This window comes from Rhinoderma darwinii, chromosome 13, assembly GCF_050947455.1.
Source record: "Rhinoderma darwinii isolate aRhiDar2 chromosome 13, aRhiDar2.hap1, whole genome shotgun sequence".
Classification (NCBI taxonomy): Eukaryota; Metazoa; Chordata; class Amphibia; order Anura; family Rhinodermatidae; genus Rhinoderma; species Rhinoderma darwinii.
In genome coordinates, this window is record NC_134699.1 from 63654211 (window position 1) to 63678786 (window position 24576).

General features: G+C 44.4%; 2 protein-coding genes across 5 annotated transcripts in view; one reads left to right on the top strand and one right to left on the bottom strand.

Moving 5' to 3' along the window:
* The window catches only part of PIK3R5 (phosphoinositide-3-kinase regulatory subunit 5), a 70309-nt gene extending 50334 nt beyond the window's left edge, over positions 1-19975 (bottom strand). The window contains exon 1 of the mRNA XM_075846778.1: positions 19854-19975. The gene's annotated coding sequence lies outside the window, so the exon portion shown is untranslated. The remainder of the gene's footprint in view (positions 1-19853) is intronic.
* NTN1 (netrin 1) overlaps positions 1-24576 on the top strand; it is a 250838-nt gene that overhangs the window by 114280 nt on the left and 111982 nt on the right. The gene's annotated exons all lie outside the window — the stretch shown is intronic.

A 24576-nucleotide genomic window follows, 5' to 3' on the forward strand; every position in this document is an offset into this window, starting at 1 on the left:
TGTCTGCAGGCTCCCTTGCTCAGCAATCCCACAGGCTATTCAGTGCAGCAAGATGCTGCAACCTCCGCTTCTGACAGGCTCCCTCCTTCTCCCTCCTCCTTTCCTGTGATTCTCCATGGTGTCGGAAATACTCCTCCTGTGTTCTCTGTCCCAATGAGGCAGCACAATGCTGATATCTTCTTTCCCCTAGTGGGCCTGGCAAGTCTCCTTCTCCTGCTCTGTACAGTCCAGTGATGCGACGTGGCGTGCAACCGCATCCCCTTATAAATACACTGGACCGCTGTATTTTTGATAGCTCCTATTAGCAGAATTTTTTTGTGCTGTTTGGGCTAATAGGAAAGCTGGCCTGTCTGTTATTAAAGTTGCCCTGTTTAACAATTTTGCTAAAAATCTGCATTATTGTCCCTTCAAATCCTTTTTGTGAAGTATTTTCCGTGGTCACTTGCAGTACCGGCTTTGAACACTATATCAAATACATTTTCTTACACTACAATGCAACAGCGCATGTCACCTTTCTATCACACCGCTAGTTCACTCCGAAAGGATTTTTAAATACAATAACATCTGCTTTACTTCCTTAACCGTCCACACCAATATTAGTTCCTTGCAAAGTGTTTATTGCGTAATTGTAAAAAGTTTTCAATATTTTTTATGTTACACTGTACGGAAGTATCTAAACCTATTGTGTGTGTGATACTGTGTGTCTAGCTGGTGTATCGAAGCTTATCATGTAATACTGTCTGCTGAGCCGCTATCATGTGCAATGTGGTCTGCTGAGCAGCTGTATCTAAGCCCCCATGTATGATACTGTCTGATGATCCAGTATATCTAAGCCTATCACAGCGTTTGATTCCTTAAACTGAGCTTTAAAGGGAAATTTGATGATGCAAAATTTGTGCTGTTCTTTTCTTACAGCATGCCATGTGCACAAAGCTTTTAAATAGGTGTAAACAAAGGATCATTCATTCCATTGAAAGAATTCACTAATGATTTTGCAGTTTGCAGGATGGATCATTGAGCTGCGTGTGTGATCTCCAGTATGATCTGACCTGCAAGCAATCATTCAACGCTGACTGCAGTTTTAAACATAAGTAGGATTTCCTGAAGGAAGAGACTTGCTCTTACGGGTCCGTAACCTGTAACTGCACATTGCAGGTGGATGTGATATAATACAATGTAAATTGCGGTCATGTGCTGCTGGCAGAGGAGGCAACAACTTTGCCTGTTGGACACACTGCCCTATTCCCTCTGTAACCAAGTATGTGTTATGTGAATGTGGTATCAATTTTTTGTGAAGCTTGCAGGATCGGTCATTGACATGCTCTGTCTTATGATAGCAAGGTGGAAGGGAAACTTTGTAAACACCAACTTTGCAAAACACTGACTTCCTTCTGTTCTTCTCACTTCTTGGTAAGTGGTAGAATTCTGCTTTTTAATGCTACAACAGCATTTATTAACCCCTCTGTACCATACAGGATAGCATTGCGGGAGCTGCTCTCCAACATATGTTGGTCATGCAAATTGCTTTTTCATGTGTGGTTAAGGGGTTAAAAGTAGCAAGCAGGGACCAACTCATTTTAGTGTTTGCTTTGGGATGGTTTGTCCTGAAAATGTATGTTCACCTTTGGATCAGTTTTATACACTTTATAAAATGTTTAGACGCTGTGTACATACATTACATTACTTGTCCTGTACTAATTCTGAGTTATATCCTGTATTATACTCCAGAGCTGCACTCACTATTCTGCTGGTGGAGTCACTGTGTACATACATTACATTACTTATCCTGTACTGATCCTGAGTTATATCCTGTATTATACTCCAGAGCTGCACTCACTATTCTGCTGGTGGAGTCACTGTGTACATACATTACATTATTTATCCTGTGCTGATCCTGAGTTATATCCTGTATTATACTCCAGAGCTCCACACACTATTCTGCGGGTGGAGTCACTGTGTACATACATTACATTACTTGTCCTGTACTAATCCTGAGTTATATCCTGTATTACTCTCCAGAGCTGCACTCACTATTCTGCTGGTGGAGTCACTGTGTACATACATTACATTACTTATCCTGTACTGATCCTGAGTTATATCCTGTATTATACTCCAGAGCTGCACTCACTATTCTGCTGGTGGATTCACTGTGTACATACATTAAATTATTTATCCTGTGCTGATCCTGAGTTACAGTCTGTATTATACTCCAGAGCTGCACTCACTATTCTGCTGGTGGAGTCACTGTGTACATACATTACTTATTCTGTGCTGATCCTGAGTTATATCCTGTATTATACTCCAGAGCTGCACTCACTATTCTGCTGGTGGAGTCACTGTGTACATACATTACATTACTTATCCTGTACTGATCCTGAGTTACATCCTGTATTATACTCCAGAGCTGCACTCACTATTCTGCTGGTGGAGTCACTGTGTACATACATTACTTATCCTGTGCTGATCCTGAGTTATATCCTGTATTATACTCCAGAGCTGCACTCACTATTCTGCTGGTGGAGTCACTGTGTGCATACATTACATTACTTATCCTGTACTGATCCTTTTTTATCGCTATTCTTACCATCAAAAATACCAGAAACCACAACTACACATCAATAGGGTCCGCCAGGTAGCAGGGATTTAACATAGCTGTCATCGCCCCTTTATTAATGGAAGTCATGAAACTAATGTTCATTGCGCCTACGAGATGTATTCTGTATACAATATTGCATAATACGTTGGCACCATATAAATGATAGGAAATAAACAAATAATCCCACATGAAATAAGTTGCTGCCATTATGCCCTTAAATCAAATTCTGACCATCCAATTCGAATAGTCTATAAAATCGAGAATTAATATGAATGTGAAGTTGTGATCTTAAAGATTTACTTTGTTCACCGTTAGCGGTTTTCCAACTCCACCACTTTCTTGCTGCTGTGTCCTCCCTCATGCTTTACAATGCAGCTCTGTCTGTTCATAATTGTGTTTAACTCTTTGAAAATACTTTGTATCTTTTTGATGACTGTAATGAAGATAATGCAGTAGCCCTGCCTGCAGTCCTATATTAAACCACATGAGCAAGTTGTTAGGGATCTGCCAGGTACTACATCTAGGTATACTCCTGGGATTAATCAATCCACACCTGAGGCCAGACCTGTTCGACTGACACCATCTCCCACCAACCAGGGTGGCAGGCTCAGGAGTGGGAGAGCCTATCCCGGCCTGGTCAGTCGGAGTTAGCTCCGCCCCCTGTCCTTTATTACCTGCTGTGTTCTCCTCCTCAGTGCTTGTAATTCTTTTGGATTCCTGGCCCCACTGCTGCCTGCTCCAGCCTGCTTCTGCCGTGCTTCTACCTTGCTGCTGTTCTGCTTAACCCGCTTTGCTTTGCCTCCGGCTTGCTTCCTCCTCAGTGCTCACTTGGGTATACTCCACTTCATCCTGGTCCTGACAACTCATTCACCGCTCCGTTTCCTTGTGGCGTTCCGTGGGCTACTGCCCCTTCCCTTGCGTGTTCCCTGTTTGTTCTCCCGTGCACTTAGACAGCGTAGGGACCGCCGCCCAGTTGTACCCCGTCGCCTAGGGCGGGTCGTTGCAAGTAGGCAGGGACAGGGCGGTGGGTAGATTAGGGCTCACTTTCCCTTCACCTCCTTCCTGCCATTACATAATTACAAGCCCCTTACCTAGTCTACCATTTCCCCTACGTTGACGCTATCATGGACCCCCTTGAGACCCTGACCCAGCAGATGCAGGGCCTCTCCCTACAGGTCCAGGCCCTGGCCCAGAGGGTCAACCAGGGTGACGCTGCCGTAGTAGTTCACCTCACCTCTAGAACCCGACCTCAAGTTACCTGACCGGTTCTCAGGGGACCGTAAGACGTTTCTCTCCGGGAGAGTTGCAGACTGTATTTCCGCCTTAAACCCCACTCCTCAGGTTCCGAGAACCAGCGGGTGGGTATCATCATATCCCGACTCCAGGAAGGGCCCCAAGAGTGGGCCTTCTCATTGGCTCCTGACGCCCCTGAACTTTCCTCTGTTGATCGCTTTTTCTCTGCCCTCGGACTCATTTACGACGAGACTGACAGGACTGCTTTAGCCGAGAGTCAGCTGGTGACCTTACGTCAGGGTAGCAGACCGGTTGAGGAGTACTGTTCTGATTTTAGAAAGTGGTGCGTAGCTTCTCGGTGGAACGATCCGGCCCTAAGGTGCCAGTTTAGGTTAGGATTATCTGACGCCCTGAAGGATCTGCTGGTTAGTTACCCCTCTTCTGACTCCCTTGACCAGGTTATGGCCCTAGCAGTACGACTTGACCGACGTCTCAGGGAACGTCAGCTTGAATGCTTCAATGTGCTCCCCTCTGACCTTTCTGCGATTCCCCCCGAGGTCCCGTCTCCTCGCCCCTCCACGGAGGACTCGGAGGTACCTATGCAACTCGGGGCCTCCATGTCCCCTCGACAACGTAGGGAGTTTCGCAGAATGAATGGTCTCTGCTTCTACTGTGGGGACGACAAGCATCTTCTGAACACCTGTCCCAGGCGCAAGAATAAAAAGCCGGAAAACTTCCGCGCCTAAGTGATCATCGGGGAGGTCACTTGGGCGCACAGGTATTTCCCGTTAATGTGAAACGCAATAAAATTTTGCTTCCCTTTCAGGTCTCGTTTGCTGGCCGGTCTGCCACTGGCAGTGCTTTCGTGGATTCTGGCTCATCTGCTAATATCATGTCTGTGGAATTTGCTATGTCTCTAAAAATGCCTTTTATTGATTTACCTTATCCTATCCCTGTAGTAGGTATCGACTCAACTCCCCTTGCTAATGGTTATTTTACTCAGCATACTCCTGTTTTTGAACTCCTGGGTGGCTCCATGCATTTGGAGCAGTGCTCTGTACTGGTGATGCAGGGATTTTCGTCTGATCTGGTATTAGGTCTTCCCTGGTTGCGGTTGCATAATCCCACGTTTGATTGGAATACTGGGGAGCTTACCAAATGGGGTAATGAATGTCGTATGTCATGTCTTTCTGTTAACTCTATTTCTCCCCGGGAGGAGGTAAACACGCTTCCTGAGTTTGTTCAGGACTTCGCCGATGTGTTTTCTAAGGAGGCCTCCGAGGTGTTGCCCCCCCCATAGAGATTACGATTGCGCCATCGATTTGGTGCCTGGTGCCAAGCTTCCTAAGGGTAGGATATTTAATCTTTCATGTCCTGAACGTGAAGCTATGAGGGTGTATATCCAAGAATGCCTGGCCAAGGGTTTCATTCGCCCCTCGACTTCTCCTGTAGGTGCTGGCTTCTTCTTCGTGGGGAAGAAGGATGGTGGTCTTAGGCCGTGCATTGATTATCGTAACCTGAATAAGGTCACCGTAAGGAACCAGTACCCACTTCCTTTGATTCCGGATCTTTTTAATCAGGTTCAGGGAGCCCAATGGTTTTCTAAGTTCGATCTACGGGGGGCATATAACCTTATCCGCATCAAAGAGGGGGATGAGTGGAAAACTGCGTTCAACACACCCGAGGGTCATTTCGAATACCTGGTCATGCCCTTTGGGTTGTGTAATGCTCCTGCTGTCTTCCAGAATTTTATTAATGAAATCCTGAGAGATTACCTGGGTAATTTTCTTGTTGTGTACCTTGATGACATACTGGTGTTTTCCAAGGACTGGTCCTCCCACGTGGAGCATGTCAGGAAGGTGCTCCAGGTCCTTCGGGAGAATAATCTGTTTGCTAAGACTGAAAAATGTGTCTTTGGGGTACAGGAGATATCATTTTTAGGGCAAATCCTCACTCCTCATGAATTCCGCATGGACCCTGCCAAGGTTCAGGCTGTGGCGGAATGGGTCCAACCTGCCTCCCTTAAGGCGTTACAGTGTTTTTTAGGGTTCTCCAACTATTACAGGAGATTTATTGCCAACTTCTCGGTCGTCGCTAAGCCTCTTACGGACCTTACTCGCAAGGGTGCTGATGTCCTCCATTGGCCCCCTGAGGCCGTCCAGGCCTTTGAGACCCTCAAGAAGTGCTTTATCTCGGCCCCCGTGCTGATTCAGCCCAACCAAGAGGAGCCATTTATTGTGGAGGTTGACGCATCCGAGGTGGGAGTGGGGGCCGTCTTGTCCCAGGGTACCAGCTCCCTCACCCATCTCCGCCCCTGTGCTTACTTCTCTAGGTAGTTTTCGCCAACGGAGAGTAACTATGATATTGGCAACCGTGAACTTCTAGCCATTAAATGGGCTTTTGAAGAGTGGCGACACTTCCTGGAGGGGGCCAGACACCAGGTAACGGTCCTTACAGATCACAAGAATCTGGTTTTCCTAGAATCGGCCCGGAGGCTTAATCCTAGACAAGCTCGGTGGGCACTATTCTTTACCAGATTTAATTTCTTGGTTACCTATAGGGCTGGGTCCAAGAATATTAAGGCTGATGCCCTGTCACGTAGTTTCATGGCCAATCCTCCTTCCGAGAAGGATCCTGCTTGTATTTTACCCCCTGGTATAATCGTTTCTGCCACGGATTCTGATTTAGCTTCTGATATCGCGGCTGATCAGGGTGCAGCTCCCGGGAACGTCCCTGGGGACAAACTGTTTGTTCCCCTGCAATACCGGCTAAGGGTACTCAGGGAAAACCATGACTCCGCTCTATCTGGTCATCCTGGCATCTTGGGCACCAAACACCTCATTACCAGAAACTATTGGTGGCCTGGTTTGCCTAAAGACGTTAGGGCTTACGTCGCCGCTTGTGAGGTTTGCGCTAGGTCCAAAACCCCTAGGTCCCGACCTGCGGGCCTACTACGTTCCTTGCCCATTCCCCAGAGACCTTGGACCCATATCTCCATGGATTTTATCACCGATTTGCCTCCATCTCAGGGCAAGTCGGTGGTGTGGGTGGTAGTAGACCGCTTCAGCAAGATGTGCCACTTTGTGCTCCTTAAGAAGCTACCTAACGCCAAGACGTTAGCTTCTTTGTTTGTGAAACACATCCTGCGTCTCCATGGGGCCCCAGTCAATATCGTTTCTGACAGAGGGGTACAATTTGTTTCCTTATTTTGGAGAGCCTTTTGTAAAAAGTTGGAGATTGATCTGTCCTTCTCCTCCGCCTTCCATCCCGAAACTAATGGCCAAACGGAGAGGACTAACCACTCCCTGGAACAATATTTAAGGTGTTTCATCTCTGACTGTCAATTCGATTGGGTCTCATTCCTTCCCCTTGCTGAATTTTCCCTGAATAACCGGGTCAGTAACTCGTCAGGGGTCTCCCCGTTTTTCTGTAATTTCGGGTTTAACCCAAGGTTCTCCTCCGTTTCCCCTGGTTGTTCCAATAATCCTGAGGTAGAGGATGTTCATCGGGAACTGTGCACTGTCTGGGCCCAGGTTCAGAAGAACCTAGAGGCGTCCCAAAGCGCACAAAAGATTCAGGCGGATAGTAGACGTTCTGCTAACCCCCGGTTTGTCGTCGGGGATTTGGTCTGGTTGTCGTCCAGGAACTTGCGCCTTAAGGTCCCGTCCAGGAAGTTTGCTCCCCGATTTATTGGGCCTTATAAGATCATTGAAGTCCTCAACCCTGTATCCTTCCGTCTGGAGCTGCCCCCATCCTTTCGCATACATGACGTCTTCCATGCCTCCCTCCTTAAACGCTGCTCCCCGTCCTGGTCCCCCACGAGGAAACCTCCTGTTCCCGTTGTCACCCCTGAGGGGGTGGAATTCGAGGTGGCCAAGATTATTGACAGTAGGATGGTCCAGGGCTCCCTCCAGTACCTGGTCCATTGGAGAGGGTACGGGCCGGAGGAGAGGACTTGGGTACCTGCCCGTGATGTTCACGCTGGGGTATTGATCAGGAGGTTCCACCTTCTCTTCCCTACTAAACCGGGTCCTCTTAGTAAGGGTCCGGTGGCCCCTCATAAAAGGGGGAGTACTGTTAGGGATCTGCCAGGTACTACATCTAGGTATACTCCTGGGATTAATCAATCCACACCTGAGGCCAGACCTGTTCGACTGACACCATCTCCCACCAACCAGGGTGGCAGGCTCAGGAGTGGGAGAGCCTATCGCGGCCTGGTCAGTCGGAGTTAGCTCCGCCCCCTGTCCTTTATTACCTGCTGTGTTCTCCTCCTCAGTGCTTGTAATTCTTTTGGATTCCTGGCCCCACTGCTGCCTGCTTCTGCCTTGCTGCTGTTCTGCTTAACCCGCTTTGCTTTGCCTCCGGCTTGCTTCCTCCTCCGTGCTCACTTGGGTATACTCCACTTCATCCTGGTCCTGACAACTCATTCACCGCTCCGTTTCCTCGTGGCGTTCCGTGGGCTACTGCCCCTTCCCTTGCGTGTTCCCTGTTTGTTCTCCCGTGCACTTAGACAGCGTAGGGACCGCCGCCCAGTTGTACCCCGTCGCCTAGGGCGGGTCGTTGCAAGTAGGCAGGGACAGGGCGGTGGGTAGATTAGGGCTCACTTTCCCTTCACCTCCTTCCTGCCATTACACAAGTGATCCAGATGTCAAACCTGGCACTATACTGCATGTGGTGTAAATATTTCTACATCGTTTCCCCATGATTATATATCCACTACTGCAATCCCGTCATATATACAAGCAGCTGTCTCTTGGATCATGCATTCGTCAGTCCTATTATTGGTAATTTTAGCCACAGCATCCACTTAAACGTCGGACTAGCTGACTTGTCATGTGATTTCTGTAATTCTGCAACGCGTGCGTTTTGTATTTTTTGCAAGTTCCAGCGCTGCACCCGAGTAACATCCATATTCTTTAAACTGCTGTACAGACTGACCTTCTTTAACCTACTTTTTGGTTTCTTTTTAAGACTTTTGGCCTATTTTATAAGCAAAGGCACAAAGTTCGCTCAATACAGTCCAATATTTCCTAAGAATAGTGCTGACAATTAGGCTTTCATAATGTCTTTTTTTTTTTTTTTACCTTAACCCTGTATACATTTCCATTATTCGCCGTTCATTTGATCGTATTCCCAATATCTTCTGATTGCAAGCACCGGACCAGAAGCAATGGTTCATTACCCAATGCTGCTGTACGAGAGGGACAAGCCACCATTACTTTGGGTTGTCTTGAAGCCGCTGTAGGGAATCTGGCACTACTGAATTCTGAATTGCTTTGCAGGTGGATTAAAAGGGTTGTCTGCTTTAGAAACCCCATTGTCCTACACCCTATTAGGGAATTCTGATTTAATAGAGGGGGGTTCCCTGTTTAGTATCAGTTATATAGATTGTCTCTCGCACTGGAAGATCTCTCCTGTCCTGTATTACACAGACAACACGTTGGTGAATGGACATTGTGTAATGCTTCATTTCTCCTTTGGTGGCGCTGCTAGGAAATTGAACACTTACTGCTAGTTTTTCCAACAGATTTCAGCTGATCGCTAGGGGTCCCAACATGAGTTTATTGTCAAGGAACCCAACTAAGAAGTAGAGATTGTCCAAAGTGGAGAACTTATTTAAGATCGATCCTGGTGCAATTGAACAGCCCTGTCACATTGCAAAAATTATCGTCTTAGGCCTTACAGAGAACCAAAACAACAAAAGGGAAGGCCGTATTGAAGGAACTCTTGGTTGCTGGTCTGTGTTTCTATGTTTTCATGCAACGATTTCGATAAGCGTCACACTAAGTTAATAGTCAAAAAGGGTTTTCTCCACTGCGTGGTTCATTTAAAGGGGTTGTCCAGAGCGGACAACCTTTTTCTTAAAAATAAATCAATGGCCGTGCTGCAGAAACAACCTTATTCGCATTGATCTGATTTTCAGTCGCAGAAATTACTGCAACAAAACCTTCCGCATGTGACTGCACGCTGGAAATTAATATATAATCTCTCTGATGTGGTTGACAGAGGATGATCTTGAACGGCACACCCCTGTTTTCTATATACCCTATTAGAGTATATGCAACCCATTTCTTTAGATATTTACAATGGAGGCAGGTGCTATCTGATCACAAGAATGCAGATCATCGATTGGCTAACAACTAGTAACGCCACTGAGGCGTCAACCAAACTGTTTTCACTGCACTTCTAAACTTGGCTGTAAAAAGCAGGTGAATTATTGGCCAACTAACTGCATATCTCTAGTGATCTCAATCTTTTGGAAAATTTCTAAATCTCTAAAATCTTAAAGGGATTGTTCAGGCAGGGGGTAGTTTTTCATACTGATGACCTATGCACAGGAAATATCAACAATATATGATCGTTAGGGATCCAAAACACCCGGACCCGGCACCGATCAGCAGTACCAGCTCCAGTTGGCCCCGGTCACATTATAGCGGCTGTTTTGCATTACTGCAGCTCTGCTTCTATAGCAGCACAGCTGCAGCAGAGCCGCTATACAGTGTATGGAGGCATCTGCTTCCGGCACCGACCACTGCATAACTTCTGGTGCCTGGAGGCAGCTGGAACAGCTGATCGGTGCTTAGTCCCAGGTGTCTGACCCCCACCGATCATATACTGATGACCTATCATGTGAATAGGTCATTAGTATGAAAAACCGCCCCGTGCTTGGACCAACCCTTTAATATTTAGAGGGAAAAAAAATCTACATTGTGTACAAATTTATCTGGTGCTTCTACATCGGGTCTTGTGTGCATCTGTGCTTTGCGGTACTGTCATTCAGGGCGCTGTAACAAAGTGATATAGAGACAATTAAGAAGTAACCGTAATGTCACTTGTCAGTAGTACAATGGTAGGGTGTACCGTAGAGGCAGCCCATGCAGCTGATATGGGCTCCTGGAGAAAGGGGCTCATTAACGGTCTTATACCTACTGTATTGAGAACCTGATAGGGATGTGGTCTCAACAAGTGCTGCAATATTGGCAAACATAGTGATAAAATGCACAAAAAAATGGGATGGGTCACCAGGACTTTTTATTTTGGGCGATTTAGGAGTGTGGTGGTGTCAAGCAGCTCTCAAAAGGGGACTTTATTTTTATCTTTGCTATGACAACCCCAATATCTATGTACACCAGTAAAGACGCTATACTTGATGTTTGGTCAACTCAGTATAGGACTATGTTCACATCTGCGTTTGAGACTCCATCGCAAATTCTGCCAAAGCGACAGACCCCGCAATCGAACCCAAAAGACCCCATTATAAGTCAATGGAGTCTGTCAAATGCCAGTGGTGTATGTCGTTAAATAAATCTGGCAAGGAGTCTGAAACGGCGGCATAGATGTGAACACAGCCGAACTCCACACACGCAGGTATCTAATATCAGCTGAACATATGCAAACAAGCAGGAAATTTCAAGAAACCAATTTCAGGACATGACATATGAATTGTATGAAGATGGATGATCATAAATGAGAGAAATAAAGTCTTAGGAAAACCCCAAGAGTGTATTTATGAATGTGGAGGGGAAATAACAGGGACTGTAGTTTCATGTGGTTCTATTCCCGTGGTCTCTTCGGTAACTAAGGGGGTGGGGGGGACTGTAATGATTACTTTTATACCAGTGACATCGCTAATGAGTCATAAAATGTCCTGCTATAAAGGTCGCCGCAGTCTTATTATCATAGGTGCTTGATAACGGAGCCGTGTAAATCCAGACAAAGATATACAGCACATCATCCCTCACTGTCCTGACGTGAATGTAAAAAACGATTCTACTGAAATGACGGATTCTAAGAAAGAATACAACAACGTTGTGTCAAACTACTGATGCCAGTAAATCGAAAACTTCTGCTGGAGTTATAAAAATAAAAATATACTGTTAGGGCTTATTTACACGAGCGTAGTTTAAATAAACTGTAGTTTTTCACGTCCGAGATGCGCAGCGTTCGTGTAAATAAGGCCTCAATGCAATTCTCATCCACGTACTTAGGAAAGGATTTTTAGCAATTTCCCCTAATGCTAATTTAGATGGAAGATGAACAGAGTCTTACAAGATATGAAGGAACATTCTAAACACGGCAGAGGCGTAACTTGAGGCTTTGCAAAATCTGTAATATGTAATACTCGGGCATTTTTAATATTGATGTCTTAGCAGAGGGGCTCTGGCTTGGGTGTGACTGCTACCTCTGCACCCCCTATAGCTTATACCCCTGTGACGCAGGGATTCTCTTTGGGGTTCATTGACTCCCTTTGTCATGCACCGCCCTGTCTGGCCATACGCTAAGCATAACATCAGTTTTACCCAGCGTGTTCACTTAGGGCTTGTCCACAGGTAACGGAATTGCTGCGTATTTTCTGTCCGGACTTGCGGTCTGAAAATACTCAGCAGAATACAGTAGTAGCAGCAAAGCGGTGATATTTAACAAATCTCACCCACTGCATAACATTTTCCGAGCAGAAATTCACCTGCGGTGCGTATATTTCGTACTGCAGCCTTTCAAGTCCTGCTGCGGAAAGTGGACTGAATTGCGTTTTTCAGAGGAGATGTCATCATCTCCTGTCATTGAAAAAAACTCAGCAAAATCGGCACCATTTTCTGCAGTTAAAACCGCTGGAAATGGTGCGGTTTTTCCGCAGCGAAATGTCTGTTTGGGGCTTGTCCACACATAACGGAATTGCCGCAGAAAATTTCTGCAGCAATTACATTGAAAGTAGCAGACATTCCACTGTGGAAAAACCGCACCATTTCTTTTGATTTTTACGGCAGGAAATGGTGCGTATTTTGCTGCGTTTTTCGCAATGTTGGGAGATGGTGACATCTCCTGAAAACACAGCAATTTAGTCCACTTTCCGCAGCAGAAATCGACATCCTGCGGGACGAGAAATACGCACAGCAGGTCAATTTCTGGTCGGGATTTTTATGCAGCGTGTGGATGAGATTTGTTAAATCTCATCCACTTTGCTGCTACTGTATTCTGCGTATTTTCCGTCAGCAATTCTCGATAGAAAATATGCAGCAATTCCGCTACGTGTGGACGAGCCCTTAACAGAAATGCTGCAGAAATTTTCTGCAGCCATTCAGTTACATGTGAACAAACACTTAAAATACAAAGCCGATTCTCAGTCCTGTTTTCACAACCAAAGTGTGCACCACAGGTTGAGCAGCAAAACATGTAGAGATGATCGAACTGAGAACTAGACATGCTCCTCTTTCTGCAGACACGGCAATTTAGAGCAACAATGTTAAAATGTGGTGAGCGATTTGAGTTAGAGGTCGGGTTTCGTAGAGCAGCACGGATGTAACAGCCGAAAAAGGCAAGTGATAAAAGTAGCGTCTCACATTATTAAAGTGGTTCTTTTCTTTGGAAAGACCCGACTTGTTAGAAGGATCCCTTGACAATGTGCAGATCACAAAGTGTCCCTATGCTGGTACCCCCAGCGATCAGCTGTGATCTGTGGGGAAACTTGGCAGTAATTGTTCAACTTCCCTGCAGCGCCACCACAGGAGGAATAAAATATTACACATTGCACATTCATATTAATGTGTTGTCTCCAGAGCAAGAGACACTCTTTGTAAACGCTGTCCACTCTGGCCAACCCACCCACTCAATTTACTCATATTTCTCTGATAATGTGTATGACAATGGGTTTTCTAAACTGGACAACCACTTTTTACGTTGTGTCGTGACTATTTAGTAGTTCATAAACAATAAAGACTTACTCAAGAATCGAGAAGCTTTTTAAGAAGTAGAGTATTTATAGGAGTATACAATCTGCGCATTTCAAGACCATGCAAGATACCTTTTGGGGTTCTGGTTTGTTCTCAAAATATATTATCAGAGTGGGGGTCCTCCGATAACAACACCCCTTAAAATCCAGAGCAGAGAGGGAAGCAATTATTTCCTTGCCCTGTAATCAAATCCTAACATTATTATAAGTGATTGCCTATGTGGTGTAGCTGCTGTCACTGAGGGATATCATTATACAAAGCCCTAACTAAACTCCGGTCCAATGAACAAATGTCCATAAAGTGTTCCCTTTTATGATGTTAACATTCAAGTCAAGGCAGACACGGTTACATACATTTGACCTCACTACGGTCATTCTCGACATCCAGTCACAGACTAACCCTTACATAGACTGACAACTAGGGCTGGGCAATTAATTGAAAAATAATCTAAATCGAAATTCAGTGCAATTATTCAACGTCATCTTGTGAATTTCAGTTTTATCAATTATTTTCTCCTGGTTTAAACTGTATCTGCATCTTCAGGACGCAGATACAGTTGAATCCAATGGTAGAAAAGTGGGTCGTAAGGTCCCTGCTCCACCATTCACTATGTATCGCTGGACACAAGGCAGTGACGTCATTGTGCCTGTCTGCGCACTGCTGCACAGACCAGAGGAGCAGAGGGATCTCCTCCGCTCGCCATTGGAACGGGGTTAGATGAGTATGTATGTTATTATTTTTATCAGGCACTATTGGGGACAGCTGTGGGGGTATTATGCAGTGTGGCGGCAGCTATGGGGGACTTTATACTGTGTGGGGTGCAGCTATGGGGATAGTTATGGGGGCATTATACTGTGTTAAGGCAGCTATTGGGGACTTTACTATGTGAGGTGCAGCTATAGGGGCATTAAACTGTGTGAGGGCAGCTATAGGGGCATTATATTGTGTGGAAGCCAGTTATGGGGCATTATGCTATGTAGAGGCAGTTATGGGGCATTATGCTGTGTAGAGGCAGCTATGGGGCTTTATACTGTGTGGAGGGCAGTTATGGGGGCATTATACTGTGGTGGCAGCTAAGAGGGGCGTTATACTCTGGGGGAAGCTATGGGGGCATTCTACTATGTGGAAGCAGTTTTATAGGGGAATTCTAATGTGTGGGGACAGCTATGGGGCATTCTACTGTGTGGGGAGCATTATGGGGGCAGTGTCAGTGGTTATATTACATACAACAGGCAAATAAATATTAATGCAATGGCGTAGCATGCAAATAGGAGGTGTGGCAAGCAAAAGCGGTGTGGCCTAAATAATTGTTCAATTATTGTAATCGAGGTTACATTTTCAATTAATCGTGATTATGATTTAGGTGATAATTGCCCTATTCACCACTATGCTTACTCTGTGGCATCATCATCCAGTCACAGACTGACCTGCTACATAGACTGTGTGACCTCACTGCACTATGCAGAGCCAAACATCGGGTTAAACATAAACATTGTGGCCTCATTGTACTCATTCTGACATCATCCAGTGACTAACTAGACTGAAACGACTTTTATCTCAGTGCGCTCATATTATGACCTCTACTGTATAATTAAACTGCTACATGGACTGTGATTGACTGCACTGACTTCTTTATGATATCAGGAGCCAATGACAGACTGACTAACTACTTAGACTTTGTGACCTCACTGCACTCCCCTATGACATCACCATCCAATCACAGACTGACCTGCTACCTAGACTGTGTGACTACACTGCTCCCTATGACATCACCATCCAATCACAGACTGACCTGCTCCTTAGACTGTGTGAGCTCACTACGCTGACTCAGTGACATCATCATCAGACTGTGTGACTACACTGGTCTCTATGACATCACCATCCAATCACAGACTGACCTGCTTCTAAGTGTGAGCTCACTACGCTGACTCTGTGACATCATCATCAGACTGTGTGACTACACTGCTCTCTATGACATCACCATCCAATCACAGACCTGCTACATAGACTGTTCATAATGGAAATGATAAATCAGGAATACACAGCACATTATACAAGCATGCCTCCCTATTTGGTATATATTTTTTCGCACTGATATATCTGCACTAGTTATTTCATGGAGACCTTGTGTCATCTCACATAATTCAATGATTTCCCTGAAAGTAAAAAGACACATGTCATCTTTCTTAAGAGAAGTGCGATGTAGTCACATCCTTTATTTTGTAAACGGCTCTCTCAACAACAACCATTGAGGTTCTTATTCAATTACACTTATGCCCAAATTAAATCCACATCTGTTTATTTGGTTGTCAGCACATTAACCACAGCACCAGGCTTCCTCCCACAGCGCAGGCATAGAACACACTTCCAGTCCATCATCATCCTCATATATCCCATAGTGCTGTAACGAGAACACTGTCCGGTCCAGTGGAACTGCCGTAGACTTATCCTGCCACAGCCTCCATTATATTACAGCTAGTTTCATGGAAATCCTGCTACCTACCAATATGTTTTTGGTTTATAAGTAAAAAATGAAGGAGCTTTGTAAAGAGTCTTGATTTAAAAATCTTGAACCATTTTGTGTTTAGACCTATGCATTTCCATGGTTACAGACTACAAACAAACCCTGTGTGTAGTCTGATCCTACAGTCACATGTTATTCTCTGCCATTTGTGTACTAGCTAACCATACTGAATATATAATACAAAAAGTAGAGGACAGATGGATGAAAGTATGACTGCAGGATCAGACTACACCGGCTTTGTTAGTAGTCTGTAACATTGGATACACATAAGTTTACGTAGGAGTTGTATATGCAAAACGGTAGATTCTAAATTTAATCAAGACTATTTGGTAACTCGCTTCACTTTTATTTTATTTTAGGCATTGGAGCAATACAAAAAAATAGTTGCAAAGATGGACGTATCCTTTAAAAAGGAACAATCCCTTTCATAAGTACCATCAGCAAAAGCGGAGAGCTGCTAGCAGCGAGCATACATCTATTACAATCATTGGCATGTAATACTACATTTGGCCACCCACATTTACCCCGGTGATGTCTGTATTTTCAGAGGTTTCAGAGGCCAGACCTGCCGGTCAGCTCGAAGTCTGTTTAGTTCACAGACGATTGCCCAGATGGGATACAATTGTAGCAAACCCTCAGCTATGACAAGTATTGGGTCAAAACAAAATTTCAGCCTCCGATTGTAAACTAGAATGTTCTATTCACTGACAAGCAGAGATCTGGACACTGATAGGGCTTTATTTACATAAAACTCCTTTGTATCCATGGTAGTACTAGTAGGGGCACATTTTCACGTACCTTTGCCCCGAGTTGGGTATTACATTTCTTGCCAAAATCAGGAAAGGATCCCATGAGAGGCGAGCAGGAAAGGTCTAACGTCCAAGATGAACTGCTAATGTTTGGCAGCCGCTCCATCCTCCTCCTCTATAGGGAAAGCACATACTCAATGTCCCCAATAACATGCAGGTTTAGCTATGATAGACGCCTGATAGAGCCGCATTCAGTCCACAGGTCGCTCATGTAAATGGTTTAACAACTATCTGACCCCGTTCTCTCTTGTAATGACCTAATTTGACCGTGAATAGGTCTAGATAATCTGGCTACAGATCCAGGGTTAATTGTCTGGAAGAGGATGTAAATCACAAAACAAAGCCGAGCTCCCTCACATTGCAGCCACTAAATCCCATATCCTGACTTCCGAGTCCCATACAGTTTTGTATTGCTGTCATGATCCTTTCACATGGTTACACTCATTTACACTGATCATTCCATAGAAAAGACTTACTGCTACTAACAGGATGCTTATCAAGACCCATGCAGAGAAAAACCTCCGCAATACAGACCCTGTAAGGTTAGGTGCATGCACACTCCTCTCCTGAAATACTCTGTGCTGCTGGAAATGTCTGATCCTTTCACTATGTAATACTCAGTCTGTGACTTCTCGCTTGTCTTCATCCTCCCATCCGCACACTATAACAGCCTTATTCCCAACCACAGGAGAGGTGATGAATGTCTGGACGCTCGTCTGTCTAAGTCCCTCCCATAGAGTTTGAATGGAGGTTAAAATGTAACCCGTCAGCCCCTTGTTTCCCCCAACAGGAGACGTTGGGGGATAGTTGGGATATTTATACACTTTTGATTGTCTGTGGATCCTCTGGAAATAGGTTAAATCTGCTGACAAGTCAGAAAATTACAACTTTTAGAGATTCAAGATTTGGCCCATGTATTTACAATAAAATTCCATTCATCTATCATCTGATAATACAGAAGTTCTTTAGTAAAGTGGCTCTTTATGGTTCAGAATTGTGAGATCATCAGGAATCTCCCCAGAATTAGAAGGGGTTGTCCAGGATTAGAAAAAAAGATCTCTCTCCTCATAAACAGCGCCACTTTTGTCGATTGGCTGTATCTGGTATTGCAGCTCAAAACTGACAAAAAATTATATCCTATAACAGACAAATTCTTTTAATCCCTTGTTAATGGGACCCGATGGGTGTCAAATTATCCGATCTTCTGGATTTTTAGACAGTCCTAGAAAAGTACATAAAATGTACTCGTAAAGTTGCCCATACACATTAGATAAGTCGGCAGAACCTGGGGGGACTAGCTGACTATCTAACGAGTACAGGGGTGTCCCACCTCTGTCCGATCCTTTATTGCCGCAGTACATAAGCAGCTGCCACAGGTGTCTCGGCAGAGCCGACTTCATGTTCATGGGGGAGTTGGGAGGAATAGCTGTCGGCCGACAACTATCTAAAGTGAATGAGCACCTTAAAGGATAACTAAACTTTAAAAAAAAACTTTTGTCATAGTGACCTGTCAGAAGTTTTAATTGGTGGGGGTCTGAGCTGAAACGAATCGGCAGAAGTGCTCGGGTGATCGCTGTGCTGCTTCCTTTCTGATTGACTTTCCTCTGCTTCATTTGCAGCGGTGTACGAGCTTAATAAAAAGTATGAGTCCAGTGCACCGCTCCGAGGAAAAGCCGATCAGAAACAAAGCGTCGTTTTAGGGATCGGTGGGAGTCAAAGTGCTCGGACCCCCACCAATCAAAACTTCTGATTTGTCACTATGATGTGTCAAAAGTTTGTTACCCTTTCAGGCTAGGATCTTGAGGGAGATTACGGCGTCTTCTGCTTCTTGTCTTTTTTAATAAGTAACGTCCAATAATCCACAACCTCTAATAATCCGGCATCCGGCTGATACCATTGCTACCTGCAGTCTGGTGTACATAATAATATCACAAAGGTTGGGGTTACTCGACAATCTCAGCTCGGTCACTTCATTTTTATTACTTGTTTTCTTGGAAACTTCCTTCTTTTCATGATCAAAATGACTTTCCAGAGGATTAAGTTACTTCTAGTACAGTCTGCCGGTGACTCCTCTGTAGCAAACACAGTGGCATTAATCTGGCACCCTTACCCAGTTCCTGCCAGTCATAGACCACCACTGACTCTGGGATCATGACATAATAAATTGGGCACTTTTTGCGAAAACGTCACATTATGCGCAACTCTGGTGACCCAGGACATTCTGTACTCACTCGGTATGGAGCAGAACCCAAAGGTCGTATGTTTTGCAACCCTAACATCCTGGTGAGCACTGCTAGAAATGTAATTCACCCATTGGTACGTTATATCTATGCCTGGGAAAGCTGGGTGGCAAATATCACCTCCATTACAGCTCCCACAGGGGGTTTTCACTCATCTTTCCCATACCACTCAATGGCAAATCTGCCTGTTTCTATAGCAATAAGGTAATACCAGCTTCAGCAAATAATTTTCAACAGCAGTGTCTACATTACTTAGTCCAAATAATGGGATTCATAGGTGATTGCAGCCCCCATTTAAAAAAAGAGAACCCCAACTTCATTATTATCCTGGTATACATATCATAGATAATACATATTTTCAACAAACTTTATTAGTACAGTCCCAGAGAACACTCCTCAAAGTTAAAAATGTAGATTCACCCTAGATGAGAAAATTGCTTAAATAGCAGTCGCCTAATATGTTCTCAGAATCGCTCCCTGCAGTAGTAGTGACACGTAATCTGTCCCCCCTGCATGATGTTATTACTTACCTCCTGCTGTATAGGGTGCAATGCCAAGAATACCTGTATTACGTGATTATTTATGCAGTTTCCCAATATTTTCTGCAAAGGTTGACCAAAAGTGGAACTACCCTTAAATTGTCATTGCATTGATAATGATATAGATCTATCCAGGGTTTTATGCTGCAATGATCTGCAGGGTAGTCACACGAGTTACACTTACCTTTTGGCTTCTTTACAGCTTGCCTCCCATCACCTGCAGGGGGCAGCAATTCAGAGTCGGTGGTCCCTAAAGATGCCAGGTCTTTATCTGACCCATGTCACACACATCATGTCTAAGGAAACTGCTCGGTATCAGTGACAGACGGAGACTTGCTGTGACAGAGAAGGGGAGGGCGGTGGAGGATACCACACACCTCTTACCCGCCCTGGGAGGATGGCCAAATGTAAATTAAGGGAGGCTTCCTTGGGTGCAGACCTACCCTTGTGCACAAGCTGCACTTGCAAATTGGAGAATTGCATAAATTACAATTCCATAGCATGTATTTATCAGCAGAGGCTCTGTCCTTGCATGGGCTTTAGTCTCCCCCTACTCTATAAGCAGGATGCGCCCACGTGTAACGGGAACATTACCAATACTAAATATATATGAGGGAATTGTCTTCTAAGCAATTTTCTACTATTTTTATGAAGATTTACTGAAGCTCATGGAGATAATGAATGGTTTTGAGTAGTCCGCTAGACACCTATGCTCTCTATGGGATGAACCTCAGAAGCTTGCAATCTAGGGTTAGAGGATTTGATCATTATAGTAGTTTACTCCTAGGAACTAACCATTTAAAGGAGCAGCATCACAATAGTAGCTTGTACCATAGACTAGTGGTGGAGTCTCCCGCCTATAGCTGGACTGTTGCCAGTGATCGGTCAGGGTGGATTTTATTGTTTTGCCTGAGATGATTGTGTCCGCAGCGATCTCATGTATATGGTTTTATACCAAAGACCGGTCACTGTCATTTGTCTGTAGATAATAACTTGTTTATACCTACACAGTAGGATTTTTGGGGGTTAAAAAGCCCACACCCTGCTCCGAGCTGCATGTCTATGTGGTTAAAACAGGAACCAGCGACTTCTTTCATCAACAGTTTACTGTAACAACCCCTCGTAGTGTGAGCGCCGGCACCTAAGGGAGATCAGCGGCGGGCGTGCACTCACACATCAGCCAGCAGCTTTCTCTCTTTCTCTCTCACTCATCTATTCTCTTCACAATGCGCCAGATTTATTATTACTGTCTTAAAACTAGACCAGACAGGCAGAAGATGCGCCAAATTTATCGCAGTGGTGCACGCTGCTAGACATGTTAGACACTTTTCTCGTTCTTCTTGTTTGATCCTATTTTGTGGCCAAATTTTGGTTAAATTAGTTAATTTTAAGCCACACCCCTTTTAATATACCACGACCCTTTTCTAGACCTTTTTCAAGTACGTAATCTGGCGCAAGGCATGTACACCATTTTCTTATTTTTTTTTGCGCATTTAGCTTAGTAAATCTCAATGTAGACAGAAAGTGGAAATGTTACTCTATAGCAACCAACCAGATTCCAGCACACATCTTTTTAGACCATGAAAGCAGCGATCTGATTGGAAATAAAGGACGGGAGGCAGCCAGAACGTGTCTGTAACTGCGTTTTAGTGCCGGAGCAGCCATCTAGATGACAGACTTGGACTACCACCCATAGGAATGGTCATTCCTACAGACCCCAAATAACATATAAATCTGCATTAGGATCGATTTGTATGCGCTGGAAGTGTCAGTGTTTAATGTAATTCTGTAATTCTGTTCATGAACCAAAAAGCTCACGATGTACAGTGCTATTTGATCTGTTTAGATGGGAAAGTTTTGATGTTTTGTTGCTGATGTTTATGGAAATGTGGTACATCAGTGAATAGTAAGTATGATTATCGCTAGTAAGTTGTTGCATCTGTTAATGCAATCAATGGGGCCCCCAAGAACCGCTCTATCAAATACACAATACTATGGCAGCCTGGTGTGTGAGGCATGCTGAATAGGGTTCAGTGGAGGCCCCTGGTAAGAACATTTTGTGAGTACCCCCCCTTCTCCTACTTTTTCAATCGGTGTACAAATAAAAATGCCATATGGTGCCCAAATCATACGTTAATAATGTACCCAAATAGCATGACCATATAGTGCCTAAATAATACGGCCGTAAAGTACCTAAATAACATGGCCATACGGTACACAAATATTACGGCCATAAAGTACATAAATAACATGGCCATACAGTGACCAAATAATACGGCCATAAAGTACCCAAATAACACGGCCATACAGTGCACAAATAAAATAATACAGCCGTACAGTGCACAAAGTTCTGAGACCTGCGCGGAGGGACAGCACCGGAAAGCAAAGGATCAGGCATGGTAAAATCAAATTTCGATCTGGGTTTTCCCACGACACCTGCATTTGGAGGGCAATTGGTCTGTCCGCACAGATGTTCGATTATTAAATGTGTATGGCCAGAATAAGTTGGAACAGTTCTGTTGTCCTTATTTACAAAATCCAGGAGGACCACTCGTAGGAGTTTTTGCACTTTTCTGTCTTCCGTACTATGCTGGTTACAATAGATGTAGGGCGCCCTCTCGTGGTGTCTTTATTGTAATACAACAGTCAACTGTTTATTTTAGGGAGTAATGATAATTTTTACTGGTATTGTAATTTACCCCCCTTTAACACCAGAGATATTGCAGGCCGCTCTTACCAGTTTTTATCAGTTTTATGCACATGCTGGCTAAATGGCTGTACATTTTTTTTTATTTTTTTAGGCTGGTAGAGTAATTCATGTGTTTTTTTTCAGGTGGGACTTTATTTAACATTTTTTGCACGCATAGTATTTTGCTTTTTTAGTTTTATTTGGTTTTCATTGTGTGAAAAACGATAAAACAAACTACTTTTTTTTAAACTCACAGCAGGAATACAGGAATCCAACCTGTCGATCTATGATCCTCGAGCAGCCTCTGTAAGCACCATTAAAAAAAAAAACTAAAAAAAACCTGGACTCCAGAATAAATGAGGATTTGTGATCACGGCTATGGACACCTTTGCACTAACATTTCTTTTATTGTTCATTTGCTTCCTAAATGCAAAATTAAGCAATTTTCTAAATGCTCATCATTCAAAATTTCCTACCATTTTGCTGCTGTAGAGTCTGTGTAACTCCTTCACATAGCTGATTTCTGCAAATTCTGACATAAATTCGACAGCACATTGCTCCTGTCAGGGGCGGACAGGTTGTAAAGGGTAGATCTGAGTTTGGAGATGGGGGGAAAGCATCCAAGTGTTCAGGGAGGGCAGACACAATTTGTCAGTATCAGAGTGTAGATAGGAAGGAAGGGAGGGGGAATCACACAGTTTATGAGTGTAGAGAGAAAGCAGTATAGGAATGAAGCTGTGCGTGATACACAAGAGCTAGTGAAGACAGCAGCATCCTGGAGGCAGACCTCACATCCAGCATGTATTATTTGGAGGAACACATTAGAAATGGCTTAAACTAGGAGTGGGTTACATGCTGCATATTAGGGGGTCTGAAAATAAATGAAGGAATAGAGATTGCAGCCTGAAACTTAGTGCAACTTTCTTAACTCCAGGTAACCACTAACATATATAAAAATAATTGTTTCCATGTCAATATTCTCAGATGTTCAGAGAGAGATTCTTAGCGTCTTTGCTTTACTTATCTCATACTCCCTGGCGGATTAAGTAGACCATAGGCCCTGGGCTGTTCCACAAACTTGGACACACCTTCCCCCCCGCCACTTTGCCGTGTCTTTAGTGAACACCACCTTTTTGTGTGAGCATTGACAAATTGGTGTTACGATTCCTCTTGTCAAAGGGCTGTGTCCCTACATACTGACCGTCTCCAACCATTGCTAACTTTATCACACTTTGTAGGGACACATCCTCCTGACAATGGGAATGGTAACACGCATTTGTCTATTAGTCCTGGGTACACAAAGACTTTATGTGGAAAACAAGGATTTCCTACAACAGACATGTCAAGAGAGGACAAATCCTCTATAGATCCAGAGACTCACAAGTGACGTCTTCTCTGATGGGAGTCGTTCTCTTTTCTTTTCCATCTGACACAGACCGCTATGGCGACTTCTCCTGATGAGACATCGTTGCTCCGTGCTTCTGCAGCCATTTCCAACCTCTATGGAAACACAAAAAATTAAGACACCAAGGCCCAGGACCATACATTAAAGGGGTTAACCGGGCACGGCACGATTTTTCATACTGATGACCTATCGATGTGCCTGGACGACCCATTTTACTCAGACTAATAAATTAGAATACATACAGACCCCGGACCTTCTAAATTATTGCCGTCCCCAGACCAGACCCCCCTAAGTATATACAGACCCCAGAACAAGCACCCTAAATACAGACCTCGGACCAGACCCCTAAATACAGACCCCAGAGCTGACCCCCTAAACTAATAGACCCCACCCCCTAAATACAGACTCCCCATAAACTAATACAGAGCCCAGACAAGACCCCCTAAATATACAGACACCAGACCCCCTAATTATATAAAGACCAGAGCCCCCTAAATATACAGACACCAGACCCCCTAAATATACAGACCCCAGACCAAACCCCCTAAATATACAGTCCTCCTAAATACAGACACCATACCCCCTAAATACAGACACCCATAAACTAATACAGACCCCCTGAATATACAGACACCAGACCCCCTAAATTTACAGACCCCAGACCAGACCCCCTAAACATACAGACCCCAGACCTCCTAAATACAGACCCCAGACCAGACACCCTAAATACAGACCCCTTAAACTAATAAAGAACTCCAGACCAGACCCCCTAAATACAGACCCCTTAAACTAATACAGACCCCCTAAATACAG